General features: G+C 49.9%; 1 protein-coding gene across 1 annotated transcript in view; it reads left to right on the top strand.

Annotated features, from left to right (window-relative positions):
- The window catches only part of LOC100120884 (UPF0489 protein C5orf22 homolog), a 178,310-nt gene that overhangs the window by 151,483 nt on the left and 1,984 nt on the right, over window positions 1-24,843 (top strand). The gene's annotated exons all lie outside the window — the stretch shown is intronic.

Raw genomic sequence — 24,843 nt, 5'->3', positions numbered from 1 at the left:
GAGCCGGGCATTGCGTGGGGTGACAGCAGTCGCGCAGCAGCCGATGGGGAGGCGGGAGCGGGGACGTCCCGACGCATTATTATTTTTGTACAGCAGCGAGAGCGCGCGGGGATATAGATGGCTCATGGGTAGCCATCATGCATCAATTTTTGCCCCCACCGACGTACAGAGCTCGCCCCCGCCATTACGTTATATTTGTGTTTGCCTTTTTCAAACTCTCTATCCGCCAAATTTCCATTATACATGCGAGAGCTGGGCGGGAGGAAGACACAGCGAGGCGTGCGCGCATTTTTTCAAACTGGACAAACACGAGTGCGCCGGTTTTATTTATTGCCAGCTCTCGCGGTCGGCGTTCATTAATTTTTTATCCCAAAAAAGTCCGGCTTTTTTCGCGCTGGAGCCGCCGCGCGACGACTGCACTGGGCTCGGCAATCCGTAATCGATAAAGCGCGCGTGCGGGTATAAAGAGGCCGTTGGTATTTTTCATTAAATTTGCTCGCTTTTTCACCTTGCATGGCTGGCGCGCGCGTATAAACAAGGGAAAAAAATGAAACGCAGCAGCGCGTTTGCGTGAAAAATCACGGCGAATATCGGCGATCGGCATCAGATTGCCGCGCGCGCGAGGGCGAATTTCTCATACTTCTAATCTTTCCCCGTCAGTACGAGAGAAAAAACGAGTCGAGTCTGCAGCAGCTCGAGTATATACGAGAGAGACGAAGGGATTGAATAGAGGCGCTTTAATGTATGCACGTACGCATAGCTACGCGGGGAACACACGCGAGCGAAATCGTTCGATAAATCAAATCACAGTCATTGTGCGGAGCCAGCAGCAGCAGCAGCCTCAGGTAAGCGAACGAGAAAAGGAGAGCTGCGGGACTCGGGCTTGACAACTAGAGCAAAAGTCGATCTGCCGCTGCATAGAAGGAGAGAGAGGGGGGGGGAGCCGTGAGAATGAAAAGCGAAGGATATTCAAATTTTGAACCCTCGTTAGGCCCGAAATCTCAATGCGCCGCAATAATTTATCATCGGCGGGGCCCGCTGACAATATTATACCTGCAAGCAGGCACGCACGGCCATTTTTATATTGACTCTCTCGCGCACGGCCGCATACGAAATTGGATTTCGGGTCCATCCTCATTTTAATAATGCCCCTCTTGTCGAATAAGGATGTATCGATGTCGGGGCTGCGCACTTTTTTCTTCCGCGTATATAAGCCTACCGGAATAATCGATGTTTCAATTTTTAACTTTTCGCGAGTATAAGCAAATTTTTCCTCTAAACGTCGAGGTGGGTAAATAGAGAAAGCCATTGGTAGAAAAAGCGGCTGCTCTCCCTCTTTCCTCTCAGTCGCCTATATATAGGCGCGCTGTCGTCTGAGCTCGGGATCCCATCCTGGCAGCTCAGTCATTGAAAAGGAGTCCGAAGGGGTCGCGATTCAATGCCCTCCTAATTATATGCAAAGACGTATACGGTTAACCCGTGTACGGATCTCTCTCGCTCACTATATACATAAAGAACGTTCCGGGGAAGGTTAAATAAGCCTTGCTCTAGCTCTCTTTTCTCGAGAGCGCATGATATCCCTTTCCGGCGACGATCCTCGTCTCTCTACACATGCTCTCCGCAGGACAGAATTTCGAGACGTATATGCTGGAGAAACACGCATAACGCATACGCCAATTATAGGCGTATAAATTTTTCAATAGTCTCCGCGTATAACCCGTCGCGCATGATATCGGCGCTGCTGCGGCATAAAAGTCACTGAATCCGAGCTTATTTTCCAAGGCGGAATTTTCATTCGAATCGCTGGAAACTATAAAAGCCGCGCTCGAACTCTTTATATTTCTGAAAAGTTGTAAAACTACATGCTGGCTACGGATGCTGCAGTATATAACACGAGCTTCGGAAAAATACGCGTCGCGAAATTTCCTCATGCAAATGCCGCGGCGGAGGGGACAAAAATTGGCTCGGGCTCTTTTTCGAAAACCGAGCCAACTATAAGGTCATCCGTCTCTCTTTTTACATACACACAGCTCGCGCGACTATCGAGGCCGTGTAACATCTCGGCCTCCTTTTACACTCTCGCGCCTTCCTTCGCACTATACGTATGTACATACATAATATATTATGCATATGTGCGTTGCGGGTGCGCAGTGGAGCCCGGGCGCGTGTATGCCGCATATACATATAGATATAGGGGTAAGGCGCGCTATCGATGCACGTATGAGTTATCGCCGGGGCCCAAATTGCTTGCCAAGCGGCGGTGATGTAGAGCCCGGGGCCGAAGATTTATTTCTCGAGACGGAAACCGCAGGAGCCGCTGCTGCTTCTTCTCCGCGCGCAGGAGAAGATCCATTCCGGAACGCGGAGAGAGCCCGCGAAAGGAGAAAGAGAGAAGAAGCGACACTTTTAACGGAGGATGTGCGAGGATGAAGAAGAGCGGGCTTTCGCATTATCGGCCGGCGAGTCCCGGATATGCCAATTTCACGGAATGGAACTCTTCCTTATCGATGTCACGAACTTTAGGGGGCTCAGCCGGCATTTTTTATTGCCTCCCGCATACGCGTCCCCCCTGCGCAGCACACACATACGTACAGCCGCGTAAATATTCTCCGTGAATTAATATCCAGCGCGCTTAAAAGGCAATTTTTACGAGTCGAAATTTATGTAGCAATATCGCTGATGTATGCCGATGATCCCTTATCGGCATCGCTTATCGATTCCTCGGCAGCAGCCGGTAAATAACGCGGCTCGGCTATTAGCTGCGCGTATACTCAAATGACTGTTTGTGTATAATGTACACACACTGTAGGCCGTAGAAAGAGAGAGCGAGTGAAAAATTCGAGGCAACGGTGTTGACGACGAAAGTTCAACGTCCGCTCACCCCCGTATAGCTGCGATACATATATAGAGAGCGCGCTCGTACGTATTACCGGGGCTAATGAAGTTTCCGCTCGATCGCGCAATAATTTACAAGCGTGGCCGAATTATAAACGAAGCAGCCCCAGAAATTACATCTTCATGTACGACGAGCGCCAGCGCGAAAACAAAAGAACGATGCACCGCACGTCTGTGTTTGTGGACTTGTAATTTAATGAATACTCCCCTGCGCTCTCGAATTATTCGCAGTAAATTCAAATCGCATGCGCGACGCGCGCTCATGGTCCGCACGAAATCACGATATCCCATCGGTTTTGCCAAATTTCAAGCATGGCCGGACCGTTTGATAGGCTCTCGTGCGCGCGCGAGTACCCCTCCCCCCCCCTCTCTCTCTCTCTTTCGATCCAGGGGATGAACGATGAAAATTGGAATGCGTGCGTCAATCCAGCCCGAGGCTTGCTGCAGAGCCGAGATTCGACCAATTGACGGGGGTGGAATGGCATTGACCAATCGACAAACCCGATCCACTACTACTCTGACGAGCCGCTACGCGATGCACGTACGCATAGGACGGATACTCGCTGCGCTCCGCTCTGACCCCGTTATATAAAGCGCCGGTGCTTACACGCTAGATGTGTTTTCGGCAAATTTTGATTGCTGCCTCAGCGCAGCGCGACGATTGTTTGAAATGGCATCGGAAAATGCAGATTTCGTGCGATATGACGCCCATTGTTGTATAATATCCTAAAAATACTGGCGATCAAATAGACCAAGCAGTATCCCTGGTAGCAAATTGCCGATAAGTTCTGGCCCGTTCCCTAGCGACTCGGTAGAAATGAAACCCAGAATCCGTCGAGAAATATGCGTATTTTCTACACTGAAATCGGAGTAGCAGAAGTTCTGTTAATTTCTTTGCGCATACGCGTACGGTTCAGGCCAGGCCCAGGAATAACTACTAAGCCGAACGAAGACTGTTAAGTGAAAACTGAGATGGCAGGCTGTTTCTAAATAATTGAACAAGACTGAACGCAAAAGAACAGACATCCACCTTTAATATCATGGATTTACCATGATTATGAGAGATTTGGTGGTTGACAGTGACTGCGCTCGCATACTGATTAGATTGAAATACCTGTGCAAACCTCATTATTAATGACTTTGAGTGCATCGATGACACTTTTTACACAGTAATTTTATTTGAACAATACAAAGTCAATCAATACACAATGCTGTACACATACTGTCATGTATGAGAGCATGCATGTGTAGGGTTAGGTTTTCACTATTAATGTGCACCTAAAAATCATGTTTCCCCTTCAAAAAACATTGTAGATAAATTTGTAGGGTATGTATATATTCATCAACTTATTAATATTTTCAAACAATGTCAATGCAGAGCAGGATCATTGGTGTGAAAAGTAAGGATATATGAACAAATCATAGAAAAAATTCTACCGAAATTTCTTCCAGAAACCATGTCTGATTTATCGCGATTTTCATCTAGATTCTACTCTGGAAACCTGCTAGATTTGAAAAATCTCGGTAGCTTTCACGCATTATCTTGGTAACGCTGCTACCAGGGATAACTCGGCAGTTTTAGCATGAGCGGTTCTAGCAGGCTCGAGAAGGCAGTCTGTCTATATAGGACTCGGCGCACGAATTGAGATTGGGAAAGGACCTAAGGAGAAAAGTGCCCATGCGCCACCTAGCTTGACTAGCGAGAGGCTACAAAGTCCAAGTGGCGACGGCCAGCAGAATAACCGACGATTTCGCGAGTCTTTTTTTTGTACACCAGCCTTTTTTCTACGCGCGCATTTTCCGCGGACGAGAGCATAATAGCGCACGGCTGCAGGCGAAGAAAGGAACGCTGAAAGGGTGTAGGCACGGGAGATTACGAGAAAAAGAGACGGAAGCAGTGTGTATATATACATGTATAGACTCATACACAGCGCTGCGGAGGAAGCGGCGAGCCATTGTACGAGCCGTGAGTTTTTAGCCGCGGCGCGGCCTTGTCGAGGGATAATGCTGCTATGTGTATAGCGGCTAACCGAAACCCCGGGCTTTCCCGGCTTTTTTCTTTCATAGATGCTGCCGCCGCTGCTTTATGCAGCTAGCCGTGCGTGAGTTATTAGCATACAAGTATATCGCTGCGGCTCGCTCGCGCATTTTGTCAAGCGATTTACGAGCCAGATAAAGCCCCGGCAATGCGCGCATTATCGAATACACACGAGCGTGTCTCTATACATACATATACTCTGGCTCGGATGGACGTTGTTAAAAATCTCCTATCTTCCTCTCGCTCTCACTGCTGATTCGCAAAATATTATCGGCTTTTCAATGCGAGCGCAGTTTTTGTACGCAAAATTCCTTTTATCCCGTCGGGCCGTCATGCGATAATAATGTGCGTGGCATTTTGCACGCTCGGATAAAGCGCATTTTGTTGTTTTTCGCCCGATCGAACAATCCACGCGAGTGACCGTCCGACAATATAAATTGTCACTCCGTTATTTTAATCGAGATATGCATTCGTTCTATTTTTGATACGACGCAAACTATTACGACTGAATCGTATATTAGCATGTGTAGCGACAGTATAGCATAGAGAGAGATTTGAAAAAAACTCGGCTTCGAAAGTTCAGAACAATCTAGCGGCGAGAAGTAAAAGCAACCCTTTGCTAGCGCGTCGATAAAGCAGGGAAGCCCATCGATCGGAGCTCGTCGATGCGGTAGGGTTCTTTTCGAAGGGTAATTTTTTCTCGCCCGTCCCCGTAGCGACCCCTGTGTAGCTTCCCAGTACTTGGAACCCTTCACAGAAGTTTTGAGCGGACTGTACGCGTCTCTCGAGCGCGATTCCACTCGGCGCTTGTCCCGCGTCATCGAGCGAGTCATCATCCGTTCTCGAAAATCATTTTTTTTTTAAGCGCGCTCTTGAATCGAAAATACAGCCGTCGTTCAATTGAACGTATTTTGATTTTTTCTCAATAAATTTAGTATACAAAATTCGCCATCAGTGTATTAAAAAAACGCTCGTACTATAGAGCGGCAAACTCGCTGAATATGCATCAAAGATGCTAGAGTCCGAGCGAGAGTCGAATAGGCATCGAGATATCAAGAGGACGTGCACGAAGTTAACGCCTAATTGAAAGTCATTAAAGTCAAATTGACCAAAGTCGTTTAAAGCGTGCAAAAGAGCGGAGGAAGAAGGAAGAAGAGGAATAGCGCCTGATTTAGTGCAACCGGATACGCCGAAATGAATTTGGAAGGTCGTATACCTTGGCTGCTCGCTCGGCGCGATGGGGTTGACAACCCTTCATTTGCATAGCAGTGGCCGAGCCGAACTGGGTAACCCTTGAGAGTAGGCAGCCCTTCTTACATCGCTGCCCAGGACGATCGCATCCCTCGTGGCGTCAAAGCCAAACTAATTGGAACAAACCCCTTTACAACAATTGATATAGATACAATCAGTAATAAATGGTTTACCGACACGCGGCGGCTTGCATAATTTTCTGTACTCTCTGCTGCTGCGCTGTTGCTTCTCCTCCTCGTCTTTTGCTCTACTCGACTCGCCGCGTAATTCAATTCCCAAAGCCGTGCGAGAGAGCCGAGCAGCAGCGTGTAACTACTTTAGCTGTATACTCTCTTCAAGTTTTCGCGCGTCGCGCAGACTGCATGATAGCCCTGATTAAAATCCACTTTGACGAAAATGGCTAATCGTTACCCCGAGATCTAGCGTAAACCGATACACCCTGTCACTGCTGTACGTCCTAAAAAGTCGAGCGTAATTCCGAAACGTATACGCGCCATGTGCCCCGTTGTATAATTACACGCAGTTGGTCGACCGGGATACCGATAGTCGATCGTTATAGTATACTCGAGCGACGAGTGATATCTTGTATCTCTCTCTCTCTCTCTCTCTCTCTCTCTCTCTCTCTCTCTCTCTCTCTCTCTCTCTCTCTCTCTCTCTCTCTCTCTCTCTCTCTCTCTCTCCGCACACTGCGTAACGATGACAGCTCGACTTCTGGTAGCGAAAAAAAGGAAGGAAATAAGGTATAACGCAAACAAGGAGGAGCAGCGCGGTGCAATGCGCTCGCGCTGGGTAGGTATATAATAACAACGGCATCATTATCTAGAACGCCATTAAGAGGGTAGAGGAGCTGAAAAAAAGGACGAGGGGGCGGCCGGATTATGATTTAGATCGGGATCTACCTGCACGAGAGATGATTACCCGAAAGCTAGAGTTCAGTTGGGCTTTCGGCGCTGCACGGTGTACGGGAGACTGTCAATAATGAAAAGGAGGCGAGGGAGACGAACGACACGACAATCACACAGACTGTCCGCTCGCGTAATGGCACAGCGGCTTTTTATTAGGTGGATCAAACCCTTCATTATGGAGGACACCTTTTGTCCCGCAGGCGAGCGCGTCGTCGTCCTCGTTGCGGCTATGAGAAACATTCAGCCGGCAGGCTTCGACGAGCGAGATATTAAAAAGCGACGTATATAAGCCAGAAATAAACAACTCTTCTCTCTCTCTCTCTTTCTCTCTCTTCCCGGTGATCCGCTGTTTCATTATTCCAGGAGAAAGGGAGGACCAAAAATCGATAATTATACAAGCTACTCTGCGCGCATCGCTTTTTCCCTGCTTGAAAATCGCATCTCTCTCCGGTGCCGCCATTTCCCTACTCGCTGATAAGAAAGAGACAAGATTTATATACGCTCCTCCTCTGGGCATCGAGTGAGCTTTGATCAGCCGCTCCCTTCTCTGTATTTACAGCAACGCGGGTCTCGGCAAGGAGAGAAATTATCAAATTCATAAAAGAGCAGTCGTATCAAAGGACCGCCACATATCCTCGAATCAGTGCGGGCGCCACTTTTTTCCCTGAGACACGCAGCCGAGAGAGACGAGTGGAAAAAACGAAGGGAAGCTCGTTATACCTCGCTTCCGAGGGATTCACCTTTAGCGCATACTTCTTCTCTCTCTCTCTCTCTCTCTCTCTCTCTCGCGCGCGCGCGCGTTTGTCCGATAAGGAATTTGATTTAAAACATTCCGACGACTCTCGCTTCTCTCTCTCTCTCTCTCTCTCTCTCTTTCTTCTCGCGAAGGCGGCGCCTTTTATGTAAATACAACGACGCCGAGGCACGGAGGGAAATCAAGGAGCGAATGTCGAAGCCCCGGACGTATTTTCTTCGCTCTCTCTCTCTCTCTCTCTCTCTCTCTCTCTCTCTCTCTCTCTCTTTCTGCTATTTTCAGGGAAAAAAGAGAGGAAAAAGAAGTCTCAGATTGGTTCTGATAATAAACGCGTTATCCGCATCGCGCTCGCGGTCAAACCGCGCGCGTAAAGGGATAAGAATCGCCGCGATGATCGCCGGCGAGCTCTGGGCATGCATATTTATGGAAGCCGTAACGACGACGATCCGCTGCACTGAATTAATAACGCGCGCTGTCCGCAACTTCTTCCGAAAGCAGAGAGAGAGAGATAGCGACCGCGAGCCGCATATCGATGAAGACAAGCTGCGCTTCGTTTCATCGGGCCGTAAATGCGCAGGCGCTGGAATAAGGTAATGAACAAAAATTATCCCGGATAAGGCTCGCGGATGAATAAATAAATGGCCGCGAACGCGCGGGTAATTGCGTACTTACTTAACGGCTGTCTGGCGCATTAAAAGTTTTACGATTATTGAGGATCGTACGCGGTATATGCGCTGCATATCCCGCTGGCCGGCAGCTATACGGAGACGGATCGTTTGCGCGCGTCAAAATTTAACTCAATGTCTTGAAGCCATTAGCTCGAGCTCGCCTCGTTAAAGCGCGACGTCTCGTAAACATCCCTTTCTTGTGTAAATTTTCCGCCTCCATACTTTGTAATCGCCGTTCGTAATGCGTATAATAACGCTGGGGCATATGATGTATGATCTCTCTCTCTCTCTCTTTCCCAGATTTTATAAATATTTATCGCGCGCGTAAATTTGCATGCGCAGCATATTATTATTTCCTATTTAACGAACATCGGGCGGACTATTGCGCGAGCTTCGCACATAATTCGAGAGCGCCGCTGCAGAGTTTGCGGTCGCGTGCTAATTGAATCGGCCTTACGATACATGCGCCGGGCGAACACGCCATGATGGCCCGAGGGGCCGGAACACGTGGGTGCGCTCGGCCAAGATAATAATCGCGATCACCTGCAGCCGGCCGTGTCGCTCGCACATGTGTCGCCCGCAGGCGGGGACTGGCTATCAACAGCCGGTACACACCGGCCAATCCCGCGCGCGCGATACTCGCTAATTGCGAGAGGCGTCAGCTTTGTACTCCCAGCTCGATTATCTCTCAGCTTTAAAAATTTGATGAAATTTTGAGAAGAGAGATGAGAGCAGCTCTCTGCGCTGCATCGCGGCCGTTCGATATCTTTATAGAGAGCCTCGGAGCGCTCTTCCAGAAGGCTAACCACGAGACTAAAGAAGAATCTCTCCGGCGCTCTGCAGGTGACCGTCTTTAAAATTCCACGAGATTGCACTTCATTCACGCTCGGCTTGGCATCGAAAGCATCGATGCCGGGCAGCCATCTTGGTGTCTCGTCTTCCTCGGCCTCCACCCCCCCCCCCCCCCCCCCCCCCAACGACGACTTTGTAGTCGTTCCATCTCGCGCACCAGCGCTTCCTTTGACGCCGAAATCTCGTTGGAAAAGCTGCCTGCCTTCGCGGCTTTTCGTCAGCGAGTCACGCGGACGTGAAGGTGACTCCCCAGCTCTCGAGAGCCTCGGCGACGCTCGCCGATAGGAATTTATTTTTCGCGCCGGAATTGCGGCAATCCGATTTTCAGTATATTAGGAGAGCTGGGCTCCCGAGTAATGTCGTCAGCGCTGCACCGCGAGATCGAGAGAAATCGAGTTAAGGCGAAGGACAGGACGAGGAGCTTAACGAAGATAATCGACAGCCGATTGGATTAATTAATCGCGTACGCGCGGCCAAGATACACCGCGCGCGACTGCAAGAGTTGTCGAGATGCGATTACACCTCAGCATCGCACGCCTGTATACGTATACGCTGCTGCTTCGTCAGGAAATTACGGCAGACACACACACACAGGGCGGAAAAATTGCAGAGGCGCGCGCAATGTCGCCGAAAATTACAGAGAGAGGCGAGGGCGATGATCGATGGGCCTGCGTGGGTGGGGGTTGTTTTGCGCGCTTCTACTCGGCGATAGTTTGAAAAGGCCGTACACGTTGACGGTTTTAATCTCCGGTCCGATATCGAGGCGTCGAGACTCTCCTTTTCTCCTCGGCCATCTGTAGCCATAGCTCCGCGATGCACGCGCTGAAATCGCTGATTGCCAAAGGCGCGCCAGCCAGTCGGGAAAATTACCGCGGCCGTCTCTCTCTATACGTATATATATACATACATCTACCTGTCCGTCCGATTGCCGCGCCGAGTAGGGGAATTACGCTAGAGAGAGAGAGAGAGAGAGAAAGAGAGAGAGAGAGAGAGAGAGAGAGAGAGAGAGAGACTCCTGGCGCCGCTCGTCATTATCCTCCCTCTTCCCTTTGCGCAGGTTCTTTATTTTTTATCTCCCATAACCTGGCGCTTTATTTCACGCCTGCGACGCGGAAAATGCCGCTCGATGCGCGGGGAAATTAGCTCTTTGTTCTCCTGTTTTCCTCTCGCGCTGCGATAACCGACGGTACTCGGAATCTTGGCGGACTCGAATAAAGTCGAGCCGAGCTGAAAATTAGTCGCGTAAAATTAGTCCGCTCTATCGGGGCCGAGCTCTCGGCGGGGCGCGAGCAATTAAAGAAGTTAAACGAGCTCGCAAACCTCTGGCGAACGGGATACCTCCGGAATTCAATGGAGCTTTTTTTCTCCCGCTGCTGCTGCTGCAGAATGGCGAACAGTTACGAGCAATTGCTCAGCGCCATTCTGCACCATTGCTCGATCCCGGCCGCACTCTCTCCCTCTCTCTCTCGTCCGAATAAGGTCCTCTTTTTTCCCCTTTCTCTCTCTCTCTCTCTCTCTCTCTCTGTAGCTCCCGCTTGCTTTTTTTTCTACCCGCTTCTATTCACGGCCGGCTGCCGATGCATTGTCTTCTTAAATGCCACTGTGTACCGCGCTAACGACTCTTATTTATTATGTACAGGCTTGCTATTCGAGCAGTTGCAGCAGCGGGCGGGAGCGAAAAAATTGAGAGGAGATCGTTAGGGCCGTGTCCTTTCAATTCGCGAAACGAGCTGCGATGCTGGCGAGCGAATGCAAATGTTGAGGACGAGGAGATTCGGCGCGAATAAATATTAACACTATGGGAAAACGAGAGTAGCAGTAGGAGGCCGTGAAAAAGATGGAATATTCGCGCGGAGAATGACGAAAAGCTCCGAGAGTCTTATATAAGTATAGAGAGAGAGAGAGAGAGAGAGAGAGAGAGAGTCAGGAGTCGAGTGCCTCGCGGAGAAAGAGAGAGAAACTCGGTGCAGCTCGGCTAACGAGCTCTTTTCTTCCCTTCGTATTTATTTCGGTTCTTTATCTAACTAACTTCCCGAGACGTTTGCTGTCGCCTTCCTCGAGGCAGTTCTCTGCAGCCGCGATTCCCGCTCTCCCTGCTCTCGCTAAATCACCGATCGTCCATTCTCCCTACCGTCCTTCCTTCCCTTTTTCCTCGGGCTTTCAGCGCAATTGACAGCAGCGGCGGCGGCAGCTCGGCTCCGGTTTCCCTCCTTATCTCGGCCGCACTCTCCTCTCTCCGCTGGAGAAGCCCGGACAAAAGTGTCGCGGATAACATGTCAATGCCTAATAAACCGTCGAGGGCTCCTTACGCTCGGTCGTAATTTGGCCGAAATAACTTTTTTTTCGCTCTCGCAGCGGATGTACAGGATATACGCTGAAAAGATTTTTCAGCATCGTTGGGGGCAGAAAATATGTTCTTCACATCTGCTGGCGTAGATACGTTTTATAGCCATAAGGGATATTATATCCCAGTGTGGTAGTCTGAATGGGAAATCCATCTGGCACGACACTCCGTACACTCGTATAGTTCTATAATGAAATTGCAGAGATCGCACGTGCATAACCGTATACGAAGCTCGATTCTCCTGAAAAACGAGAAAGAATCTCTTTGAAGCCAAGGGTATCCTCGGCAAATCCCCGGGCATCTCATACGCGATCGAATCGTCGAAACAAGCCACTAATACCCATTTCGCGAAACGCGTCGCGTTTCTCTCGTCGTAATCCGCTCTACTCTAATCCCGCGGATTTTCTTCCCGTCCCTACTCGCGCGCGTTATTATATAAACGAGAGAGAGAGAGAGAGAAAGAGAAGCTCTCGCGCACGTGTACACGCACACACAGACAGAGAGCGAGAGATGAATCGTCGGCATCAGCGTCTGAACACAGAGAGAAAGAAAAAAATGGCGCAAAGGGGGCGGCTATACGCGCGGCTGCTGCAGGCCGAAGGCGACGACGCACGAATAAAAGTGCGCGCCCCGCATATTATGCGGGGGGGCGGAATATACCTATATATATATATATATATATATATATATACGTACGCGCGCGTATATCGCAGGGGGTGTGCTCTACTATACTTCCTTTCTCGCTACCGCAGTCGCTGCTGCTGATCTGATCAATAAGCCCCGGAGCGCTTCTATAAAATTACACTTTCGCATTTTTCATCTCTTAATGCGCGAGAGAGCGCGAGGGCCGCGTAATTTGTTTTGTCCTCCGCTCGTTGTTTTCTGCCCTGCGATGTGTCTTATGTACGAAGGGGAGAGGAAAAGCTTGTATCTATCTCGATGAGGAGATCGTAAAGTGCCGATTGGGGATGATTTTCGAGGGGGGACGTCTTCTTCTTCCGCTACGCAGCCATTACTGCCTATACTTCGATGTCTCGTATACACCACGAGAGTAGTCAGATTTTTTTCTCGCGTTTGAAAAAAAGCTCCAAGCGGTAACATATATAGGTATACAGCGTGATGCATTAGTGTATGATGGAGGAGGAAAAGCCCTCCGGTTCGCGGCAAAGCTCCGCGCGCGGTGTTTAGTTGCGCGGAGAACGCGCGGGGGATTTGAGAGAGCAGTAGCGGCGGCATTATAGGAATTGGATTTAAAAGCACTACTCGACTCGTCGGAAAACCCGGACTCGCTCTGGTTTAGGTTCCTGTGTACGCAGCGGATTTGCGCCGTTATTATTTTCCTTCCGACTGTTTTCGCGGTATCAAATATTCCTTTGCTGCCGTCGCTACTGCTGCTGCTGCTGCTGCGCGTTGTCGAGAAAAATAAAAGCGTATTACAGGGAATTTCGCCGAGGAAAGAGAAACAATTTGCCCGGAATAAAAGAGCGCGTTGTTATCATCTCGTAGATGGCCGCGACGAGGCTGGATAATAAGAGAGCAGACGTTTCATCTCCGCAGCAATAATAATCGTCGGGTCGTTGTGTTATCTCAGTCTCGAGGATCTTGATGGTCACTTTTCTCGAGCTCTGCTTTCATTGTGTTACATTGAATGCCAGCTCCCCATCCAGAGACGAGCTGCATTGTACGTCGCTAAAAGCTCTCGGTATAAGAACTCGCGAACGAAAGGCTGAAAATAATTAATTCGGTTGATTAGCCACTTCCGCGTCGCTGCAATCGACAAGGCGCTCTCATGATCCTGCATACATCCCGCGAGAGTCTGCAGCGCCAGCAGAAGAGCTCTCCCCGAGTGTTGGACGCGCTCAGGAGAGAGAACCCTCCAATTTGTCGACGGCGGCGCTGGTAGCTCTCTTTTCGTTAACTCTCGACGTGCTACACGGCCTCATTTGTTTAGCACTTGAAAAATTCGCACGAAATTTCACTTTTAAAGGGCCACTCGCCTCCTCGATCGCTCTAGTCTGTGTACTGATGCGCGAGTCCAAAATATCCATCGAGTGCGCGATGCGCAGTGTGCAATTAAAATTCCTAATGACTCTTCGCGATTGTTGGATGAGATCTCGAGAAGAGCCGAGCGTGCAGCGATTTTCGTTTTCTGAAAAAAAGATATTACGGCGTAAATTCTGTATAGGTGTAATTTCGCGAACGCTCTCTTTATCGAGCCACCATTCGTTTTCTCCGCAAAAGAATCGAGGGGATAAGTCACGTTAGAGGGATCTCTGACGAATAATCGCGAGATAGTTGCGAGAGAGAAAAAGACTAAATGGCTTTATCGCTTCTCGGCGGCTTTACGGCGACGGCCTAGTTAACCGAGGTCCGGGTCTAATTACTTGATTGCGTAATTGCCGCCCTGTCGGCGGTCTACCCTCCCTCTCTCTCCCTCAAACCCTCGCTGATTTATTCTTGCTCTTCGTCGTCGTCGCCGCGCGAATCATCCTCGCTTCCTTAAATGCTTTATCGCGCGCGCCTCGACTCGAATTTCGCGCGCTCGGTTTAGCCGCTATTAGATTAAAAAAAGTACTCTTCGATATCCGCGTCTCGAAATACAGCGCGAATCTCGCCTAACCTTTCATCTCTCGGGGGAGTACGTAACGCGGCGGGATTCGAAAGGAGAGCATTTAGTAAATTTGCGGCGACGGCGCCTAAGGATCTCGAGCCATAAAGTAAATAGATGCAAACGAGGTCAGTGAGGCGCGAGGTAGTAGCGCCGTAAAGGAAGATGAGTTCGTTGATGAAGACAAAGAGGAAAGCAGCTCGCGGCAGCCGTTTAAGGCGCAAACACCAACGACTCTATATTTAGTCTATGCACAAATGCGCCGCGCGAACAAACTGCAAAAAGCGATAAATGTATAAGGCCTATCCTGTCGGGCGAATTTTTGGGGTTTTCCGGCTTCCCGCGGAGAAAACAAGCGCGGAATTGGGGCTAGCTCTGCACGTCTCTCTCTCTCTCTCTCTCTCTCTCTCTCTCTCTCTCTCTCTCTCTCTCTCTCTCTCTCTCTCTCTCTCTCTCTCTCTCTCTCTCTCTAGCGTATATTTATACGTAAGCAAGTTTTCGAGGAGGGTCGCCACTCTGTATACGTGTATATGGGCACACGGCGTGTATAGTCGCGCACACAGTGTGCTGCAGCAGCAGCAGCCCTATCTGACGTCGCTCATGGAGCTCGTTAGCGTTGCCCCTGGCAACTCCCTCGGTCGAGCGACTTGCGCCACCCCCGGCTCACTTTGCTATCGCGCGCCCGACCCTTAACCATCGTCCTGCCGCCCTCGAGAGCTTCCACCCCCTCCTCCCTCTCTCTCTCTCTCTCTCTCTCTCTCTCAGCAAAAGTGGAAATAAAGATAGCGCTCGGGCGCATGCGTTGGACCCTCCGGCACGGGCTTTATCGCGAAGCACTCCTCTCTCTCTCCCTCTCTCTCTCTCTCTCTCTCTCTCTCTCTCTCTCTCTCTCTCTCTCTCTCTCTCCTTTTTCGCCTATACGCCGTATGTCACGCGTGCGTGCGCCAAAGTGCCGATCCTGCGAAGAGTGACGAGAGCGAGGGCAGCCTCTTGGACAGGGGCTGCATTTTTTTAATCGCATTCCGCGCTGGAGCACGCGGAAAAATTTTTCCATACAAAAAGCTGACCCGGCATATCGGATCAACTTTATATTATACGTATATCCGCGCGGCGGAACTTTCTAGCCTGACAAAGCCGTGGAGTATCGATGTAGCTGCGCGTTGTTTGAAACTGTCCGTAACAAGATCCAGCGATGCGGGGATTTCATACGGTCGACGTAGTTGCAATAAAAAAGAAACGTCGAAGCGCGAGTATTCCTTTAATTTCGCGCGCGTATAGCCGGGGCTCGGGAATTAATAACAAAGTAATACTTCATTGCTCGCGAGCACGAGCACGAGCTCAAAGATAAGAACGGTGATATTAATAATGCTGTTCGTTGTTCCGCGCCGAGGGGATTTCATTAAACAGCAGCGGCAGCAGCGCCAGCACATAGGGAGAGAAGAAAAAGAGGAATGAATGAAGGAGAAAAATGAGTGAGAGAGAGAGAGAGAGAGAGAGAGAGACCGAGCGATGCTGCGTAAGCTCTCGCCAGAGAGCCAGATCCGCTTAGAGGATGTAATTAAAATCAGAAAAATGTGTTTAATGAATATTCATTCGTCCGACTACTATACTCCAATCTGGGAATATTAAAGTAGCATCATTATATAGATGCCGACGGCCAAAGCCAAACAAACGAGCTCGAAATTAAGAAGCTATCTCGATACGCAAACTGGCCTTCGTACACATAGCAAAGTTGCGCTTTCGTGAATTTTTCCTCGAAGAAGTTTCGCGGCCGTCAAAAACCTAGCGCGAACCAATCCATTTTCCCACCGAACCAGAGAGAGCTTCCAACCACACCGGTGCGGAAATGATGAGAAAGCTCTCCCCCCGCCGGCTGTGGAAGCTCCATCCATCTTAATATTATTATTTCATTCCGCGGAGCCCGGAGATTCCAGCTCCTCTACCTAATCGTGCGAGTGCGTCAAACCTCCGCTCGCTTTTCATAGCGAAAACCGCCACAGCCTCGCTCTCTCTCTCTCTCTCTCTCTCTCTCTCTCTCTCTCTCTCTCTATCTCTCTCTCTCTCTCTCTCTCTCTCTCATCCCACGCGCGAACCCACCCTTGCTTTCTTTCTGTCGCCATCCTTCTTTTTTCGTCCTGGCTACAGAGAAGCGAGAGAGAGAGAGAGAGAGAGAGAGAGAGAAAGAGAGAGAGACACACAGAGAAGGGGAGTGAGCACCCCGGACAGGGGACCGCACCATCACTTACGGATCAATAGAGTATGGAAGATAAACGCATCGAGGAAAGTGCCGTACGCCGCGAGATGAGATTGAGCGAGTGGCCATTTCCCTTGGAGCTGCCAGTGCCATTTTTCTCTCTCTCTCTCTCTCTCACTCTCGGTTCTTTGATCTCGCGCCCGTATATTGCATTCTTTTCGGACCTCGTTTTTTTCGACGTCGCCGCGTGTAAGAACTACGCGGAGAAATTTTTTTTTCACGAGCACTGCGTTCACCGCGAAAGGTGGAGTAAAAAGTTCACGCGAATACAAAATAAAAAGCGCGAGGGCGCGGTGTAAACGAAGCCGTCGATGATGCAAAAAAAATTCCCGTAATGTCGTTTTTCATCTCTCGTCCCGCACAGCCGATAAGGGCGAAAAAGCTCGCGGGGGGCCCTCGAGATGGAGGAAATCGTTAGTCGCGACATGCAAATTCGTCGGAAAGTTCGAGCTGCCACCCCCCTCGAGAGCCGCGAGAGAGAAAAACAGGATGAGCGGTATACGTATATACTGAGGCCGCAAGTGTGGGTGCAGAGCGCCGCGGATGGAAGAGAAAGAGGCCGCGATTTATGCGGCCGAAATCGGGAGCGAGCCCGTCTCTGCACACGACGTCCCTGGAAATGAAGCATCCTGCAGGCGAGCGAGCGAGAAAAAACGCGTTTGGGGAAGAAGAAAATAACGAGAGGAAGAGAGAGAGAGAGAGAGAGAGAGAGAGAGAGAGAGAGCCTGCGCGGGAGGTGTGGCTGCGGAGGGTGCGCGAAAAAAAGAGGAGAGAGAGAGAGAGAGAGAGCTGGATGATTTTCTACGTGAGACGATTTTGCATGGCCTCGTTTGCCTTGGGAAAATAATGGAGCCGAGCTTCGATGGGTATCGTTTCTTTTCTCCACTAGACTCTCTCGAGTGAGCCGAGCTTTATTGTGCGATCCTTGAAAACGTGAAAAAGCTCGGAATATAAACGATCGGATGAGTTGTTGAGAGTGTATACAGCTCTCCCTCCTTATTTTTCCCCGAAGACGACGTCATTTCGCTATCGGAAATTTATAATGGCCTCGCGCGCGCGTGCACCGTATATATACAGCCGAGCGAAAAAATCTCTGCGAGCACAATATACAATCACAAGATATATCCCGCGCGCACAACGAGCACACAACAATCGAGAGATAAGCCAGTAGACGACTGCTGACGCAGCGGAAACGAGATGAAGACTGAAGGCGCTGGATGTGGATCGCGCGAGGAATTGCGCCCCTCCGAGATCACTCTCTCCCCCACTTCTCCACCTCCGGGGGCCCAAGCCGGGTCGGGCCCCCCGAATCTAGTTTTTATCGCCGCGCTTTGTTCTAGCTCCTGCCCCCCTTTCGCTCTCTACACACACAATGTCGTTTTTTTCTTCGTCGGCGTTCCGGGGCCGGTTTTGCCAAGTGAAAAGAGAGAGAGAGAGAGAGAGAAAGAGAGTGGAAGGGCGACGAATTCGGCTTCTCCCGAGTACATCATGCACATCTCGTCCCAGAGCGCGATACGTGATCGCATTATCCACAGCTCGTTTCATGCGTCCATTATAATTAGTCTCGCTGGCGCATCCATTTCCTTCGGGGCCCGCAGATTCCGCCGATTACTCGCGCGCCACTTTTTAGCCGCTGCACTGACGACTTGATGAGCCTCTTTTAGCCTCTCGAGAAAGAGAGAGATTCGCGCTGATATACCGCAGCTCGTTGAAATTGAAATACCTGCGCTCGTATGTGTGTCGCGCGGGAAAATTTATACCCATCTGCATCATGACGGGGGGCGGTTCATTAGAATCCGAGCCAAAATGCGAGCGAGATCAAAATGCCTACGCCTCTAGCTCTCTAACTATACGTGATCTCGCACATTAAGCGCTCGCGTACATCTCGCTCGACGCATATTCGTCTTCGTATGGCGTAAGCGAGCGGAGCACAAAGGCGCGCATTCACAGCCCTGGCGACATTCTCAGGCGGTGAGTATGCAAATGCAAGACACGGCGACGAGCCGCCGGACGGGGCCCCAGCAGCCGAGCGGCTCCAGTTTTTGCTCCCACGATGCTTCTTTTTCTCGCCTCTCTCGGCAGCAGCGGCGGCTTCGATGTAAATATTCCCGAGAGTTTGACGCGCAAGATTGAACGCTAATGCGCCGCAACTTTTCCGCCTGTACCTATATACGTAGGGAAAAGTTCGTCGAGTTTTTTATTGAAACAATTTTTCAGCGAGCTTTTATAGTCTCGATTGCTCTTTGTTAGAGAGCGAGGATATTAAGGGGATCAAGAGCTGAGAAACGGAATCCGTTAATGTTTCTCTCTCTCTCTCTCTCTCTCTCTCTCTCTCTCTCTCTCTTGCTCGCGCTCGTTCTGTGCGTACTGTGCAGTATATAATCGCTGGGTAACTTTGCATATTAAAAGCCGGAGCGACCTGCAGCGTTTCATTAGCGACTGCTGCAGCTGTATAATACATTTCTTTAATTGAACTAATCCAGTTATACACGGAACAGCAGCAGCGGTAGCCGCGCATTGTATATAAGCTCGAGGAGAGCCGCCAATGAGTGCGATTGAAAGTTAATCGGAAAGCCGATGAAAGTCGGTGTGGAAGAAAGGAGCCCGGCATTTAGCGGCGAATAAAAATCGTCGTCGACGTTGAAAAAGGAAAAAATATGAATATGAGCCCGACTCTCGGTGTAATTGCATTAATTTATCCGCCGCGACCAGAGGACTCATTTCCTGGATCCGGCTAATTACGTCTGCTGCAGTACTTCTCTACTGCTTGTTATGAAAATTAACGCGCGAATCTCCATACTTCGCGCGGGAATGCGATTCCGCTGTATACAGGAGCGCGTGAAAATGTCGCGCCGTCATTGATAATGTAGCTCTAGCTGAAAAAACAGGCAAAGAAAGGGAAAGGCGTCGAGGCTGTAGAACACGCGTGTTATGTGCTGCAGAGCGGGTATCCCGCGGCGGAGCAAGAAATTTGCATGCGTGCTTCTGGACTTAATTAGGTTAGACGAGAGAGCCGAGCGAACGGGTTGGAGTTCACACACTTCATTAGAAATTCCGACGGGGTGAACAGCAGCAGCAGCAGCAGCAGCAGCTAGCAGTATTTTAATGCGTATGCTCGCGTCGTCTTCCTTCCTTTTTCTTTTGCGCCCGGCGCTGCTTCCTTGTTTTTCTCATCCCCTAACTCGGCCGCCGCGCGAGAGCGCATTAGTCCTTATTTACAAGCCGCCTCTCGTACATAATACACGAAAATCTCTACGGCTTGCTTTTCTATTATTTATTTAATTGCCATTTATTCAGCTAGACGCTCGCGCACTGCGCCGCGTAATGATAAAGCCAGAGAGGGCTGCTCCATTGAATGCAGCAGCGTGAACCCATCCAAATTAGACTTCCGTTTTCATAGGCACGTCGCAGGCGCGAGACTTTTTCTCTCTCACACACACACACACACATGGCTCTGCCAGGTGACACTCGCGCGCCACGAATTTATATTTAGATTTATCTCGCAGTGCTGCTGCCGGCGGTATTAAATCTCCGTGTGCGCCGGACGAAATTGTCATTTTCGAATTTACGAGGAGCACGCACGTTGTGTATTAGAGGTGACGACGAGCTCGGAAGTATCATTAGCGCGTGTCGAAGCGCGATCGACGAGCCCCTCGGAATCGAGCGCTTATTATCGAGAGAGAGAGAGAGAGAGAGAGAGAGAGAGAGAGAGAGAGAGAGAGTCAGGTTATCGAGGAAGGGAAAAAGGCCCGTGTGTAGAAAACGATCGGTTATACACACAGGCAGGCAGACAGGCTGGCACGCGAGGGATCGAGTAGTAGTCGATCACACAGTGCAACCTGCAGCGCCTATTTACACGCGCGCTGCAGCTGAATGCACCGATCAGCAGTCAATGCTCCCCTGTATTACCGGGGGGATGAATATCTATTGATTGCCTCGGCGCTTTTTCCCCCTCGAATATCGGCCGACTATATACCTGCGCCGCCACGTTGCTGCACCTGCGCGCGCGATCTCTTCTCCTTTTTCTCTCTCTTTTTTCGACCTGCGCTAATGTCCTATTCTCGCGGATGCCACGTGCCGAGAGAGCCGACAACAGGTACGTGTTAATCCGTATACTTACGTCCTTCGGAATCATCGATACCGTCATTATAATAAACTCGACTCTCGCTTTGTCGCGAGAAAAACGTATACTTCTCGCCTGCGCTGCATATAGTGTAACGAAGCGCTCCAGTTACTCGGAATAAGAGTTTCGCCGAGTTGATTTCGCGGAAGTAATGATATCTCCGCAAACTCGCGGGGAGAAATGAAAAGATAACGATAAACAGAACAGCTCTATATACATCCTCGAACTATAATTGAGAAATCATTTGTTTCATCAGCGCTGCGCGCGGCTATGCTTATTTTTTCAAACAACATTGTCTCGCGCTTGATTGCACCGGAGTGACCCGCGGGAAAATTTCTCTCTCGTTCTTCCGCCGCCGCTGCTGTGTATAGCCGTATCCGATGTGTTTTAAATGTAAAAAGCGCGTATAACGTTTCCCTCGTAAAAGTCGCCGCGTCGCAAAAAATTCCATTCGGCCGGAAGACAAACAATTTTCTGATATTTCCCCCCAAACGAAAAAAAAAGAATGTCACGCGTCTCGCTCGTCGTACGGCACATCGTATACACGGAGGAGCTAACAAGCGATTCCCTAATTACAGAGAGCGAAAGGATGAGAATCGTGCTAATTCCCAGTTGTAATAACACGGGTAGTGCGGCGGCGGTCTGCGTCGAAGCCTGCACTTAAGCACGTCTACCTACGCTCGCTCGCTCTCGAGAGCGAGAGATGTATAGGTATAGATATACGTGCGCAGAGGCAAGAGAGGCGCGGCTCGGCGCGCTAATTTGAAAATGATCCTCATAACGATCCCTATGAATAATACCGGCAATCTTACCGCCCGAGCTTGCACCTGGTATATAGATATATACTTGGCACACACAGGAGCCTTCTGTCGTCGCTCGCAGCGACCAAAGTGCCTGTTTACTTGTAACTATCGGCTGATTACACCGACGTTACACACGCGATTATTATACACTTCTGATTTTGAGTGTACTATATACAGACAGGAGACGGTTGGCTGCGAAAAAAATATCCCTATACATTGTCCGGCATGATGTGTGCGTATACGTATCCTCGTTGTAATTTCAGCTTCGGGATCCCTCTCTTTTGAGCTGCCACGCCATCCGAGTATTATTCAAGCCGTGCCGTGAGACAAAGGACGATCATGTTACCGATTATTCTTTCGAGAGAGCATCTTGCGCGCCCTCGCTGATTTCGCATCAGCTCCCAGAATGCAAATATACTCTCCCCGTCAGCGGTGGAGAAAAAAATCACACGCTCGCGTTATCGCGCAAATTTTCGTGCGCATACAACGCGGAAATATCCCGATTACGGTCGTAGGCGCGAGAATAATAGAGCCTGGAGAAAAAAACCGGGAATTTTTTTGCGTTCGGGGGCGCGTCGACGCGCAAGAAAGCCAGTCGCGGAAGTAGGCACCGACGGCTGCGCGCGCGCGTGTTGTGGATAAAAAAAGAAAGAAACGCCGAAGCGAGGGCAGCGGCTCATTAATCGATCATCGCCTCGAGCTCGAAGCGAGATCCCGCGCGAAAGATAGCCCCGCAAGAGAGCAGATAGGAAAAAAGTCCTCGGACGACGACGACGACGAGCCAATACGACCCTCGTGTGTGTGTGTGCGCGTGTGTGTACTGTAAGAGAGACAGAGAGTATAGATCAGAGCGAGCGATATACGCCGTGTATAGAGTGAGGCGAGCCGTCGTCGTCGTCTCTCGACTGTCAACCCTCCTTGTTTTTTGCCTCTCAGCTTTAATAATTGATCATCTGATTACGTTACATCCATATCCCGCCGCTCTCGCGAGTGCTCCGCTCTCTCCGAGCATTATTCTTGCACCTCTGCATATATACATGTATATACGTATCTGGCCAGTTTTTTGCTTCTTTTTCCTGCTCTCGTCGTGCGGGGACGCCATTTGCATATAACCCCCTTAACGACAAATACGCCGGCGGCCCCTCTCTCTCTCTTTCAGTGTAATGAGGGCCCCCCACCTATGGCACTTTCGTGCTTTTTTTGCTTCTTGTTTTTTTTCTCTCTCCTAGCCGGCTTCGTCTACTACAGTTACGGACTATTGTCCAGGACTGCTGCTCTGGATATTAGGTCGTTTCCAGCCTGGGACTTTGTCTGCGGGGCTGCTCCGCCGGTTAGATTTATATTTTTACTCCTTCTCTCTCGCATTCGTTATGCGCTAGAAATGCACGTCAACGCGATTTGCTGTCGGGAAAACATCTGGAAAATCTCTCTCTCTCTCTCTCTCTCTCTCTCTCTCTCTCTCTCTCTCTCTCTCTCTCTCTCTCTCGCTTGTGCCGGTCTGAGGCTAATAAAAAAAGGGAGCTCTCGGCCGAGAAAAAGTCGCCGGAAAAAAAATGAAATAACTCGTTGCCGCGCAGCGAAGGAATGTATACCTGTATTCGGCGCGACGGAGGAAGAAGCGAGGAAGTAGCAGAAGCAAGGGTGAGAGCATCTCTCTCGGCTGCGTCGCGCCACTAATGCCGGTAATAATGCTTCAACTTGGTAATTCAATGACTGCAGCGGACTGAAGACTCATGAACGAAACGACATGATTATAGGCGTTATAGGAGTGAGTTACCGTGCTTTACTCTCTCCTCTTTTTTCTCTTTCCTTTTTCTCTCTTTTTTCTCCTCAACCCCCGACGCTTTGAATTCGCGGCTGATAATTATTGCGCAAACGCGTCATAATTAGAGGCGAACGACTACGCGGAGTGTGTTTTACTTTTGGGATCGTTAGTCGACGTTTTTTCTCTCGCTTCTCTTGTAAAATGCACAAGCGCAGCGCGCGTTACATAAAGCAGTAGCTGCGCGCTTGAAAACGAAAATTGCGCGAACCTTGACATTTTTTCAATTCAGCCTTCTAATTATCTCGAGAAACTGCGGTAATTGCGCGGAACAGATTTGAAAAAAAGAAACTGCGAGCTCGGAAATTCCAGAGAGGCAGAACCACGAACTTTCGCGCAAAAACTACTCGAATTGTCAGCATCGGAGAGCAGTGCGCGGCGAAGGAAAAAAGCTGCGCACGAATCGCGTGAGAGATTGAGTGAGAGGAACCGGTTGCATTGCACACATACACGCGTCCGAAAGGTCGATCCTCCTTTCCGGACAGGTCGTTGGCAGCAATTAGTTTCGCAACTGTTCGACACGACGAACACGCGCAGTGAATGCAATATAATAATCTTCGGCGAGAATCTGCCGAGCGCAGGTGCGCGCGCATCGTGAGAGCAGAATAATTAATATTCAGCGAGGAAAAAGCCAGCTCTCTCGTAACAGTTAGCGCGTTAGCAAGTAATACAACGTGTTGTCGTGTCCTCCTCCGACACCTGGCACTGCAGCGCAGTGCGCGAGGAGAAGACGCCCGCCGCCGGCGAGCATCAGCCTACTTGCATGTGTTTTATTCTCGATACACATCGCGGCAGACGGCGCGAGGAAAATCACACGTTTTTTTTTGCTTCTCTCTCTTTCTCTGCGAGAGACGAGGAAAAAACGCTTTCGCGACCGGCTGACAATAATATTTACACCTTCCTGTTATTGCCAGGCTGCTTGTACTTGTATACGTAATGCACTGCACCGGTCGATGCTAAATAACACGTTCGAACGGCTACGCAAATGAGCCGTGTTTACCGGAATACTCCGTCGTTTCTCTCTTTTCCATTCCGAGTATACGCAGTAGCAGCAGTAGCCCACATTGCACCGACAGGGGTGAGTAAATCCTTATAGGTCTGCGCCGGAGGAAGTTTAATTTCGAAAGGAATTAAAATTCTTTGTTAGCCGAAAATGATTAATGCGGTTACACCCCGCCCTCGTATGCGGCACAATGAACGAATTATTATTCCTTCACTCGGGGATATACGTATCCGCATATTATGACCGTGTAACGTTTGCGGTGAGAGAGAGAGAGAGAGAGAGAGAGAGAGAGAGAGAGAGAGAGAAAGCGCCATACCGCAATTAATCCGCAGGCACGTCCAGTTTATCCGAACTGGTCATTGGTATTTCAAACAGGCTACGCGTACGTGACTGCTTGTGAACTCGCCATCTTTGTATACCACTGCTGCTTCTCTCGCCCCCTCTAATTCCTAACACCCAATTAAACAGCGCGACGCGGCGACGACCCTCGCCAGCTCTACTCCTTTCAATTTTCGAATTGTTG

Source organism: Nasonia vitripennis, chromosome 4 (assembly GCF_009193385.2).
Source record: "Nasonia vitripennis strain AsymCx chromosome 4, Nvit_psr_1.1, whole genome shotgun sequence".
Classification (NCBI taxonomy): Eukaryota; Metazoa; Arthropoda; class Insecta; order Hymenoptera; family Pteromalidae; genus Nasonia; species Nasonia vitripennis.
This window is presented reverse-complemented; position numbering and strand designations above follow the sequence as displayed.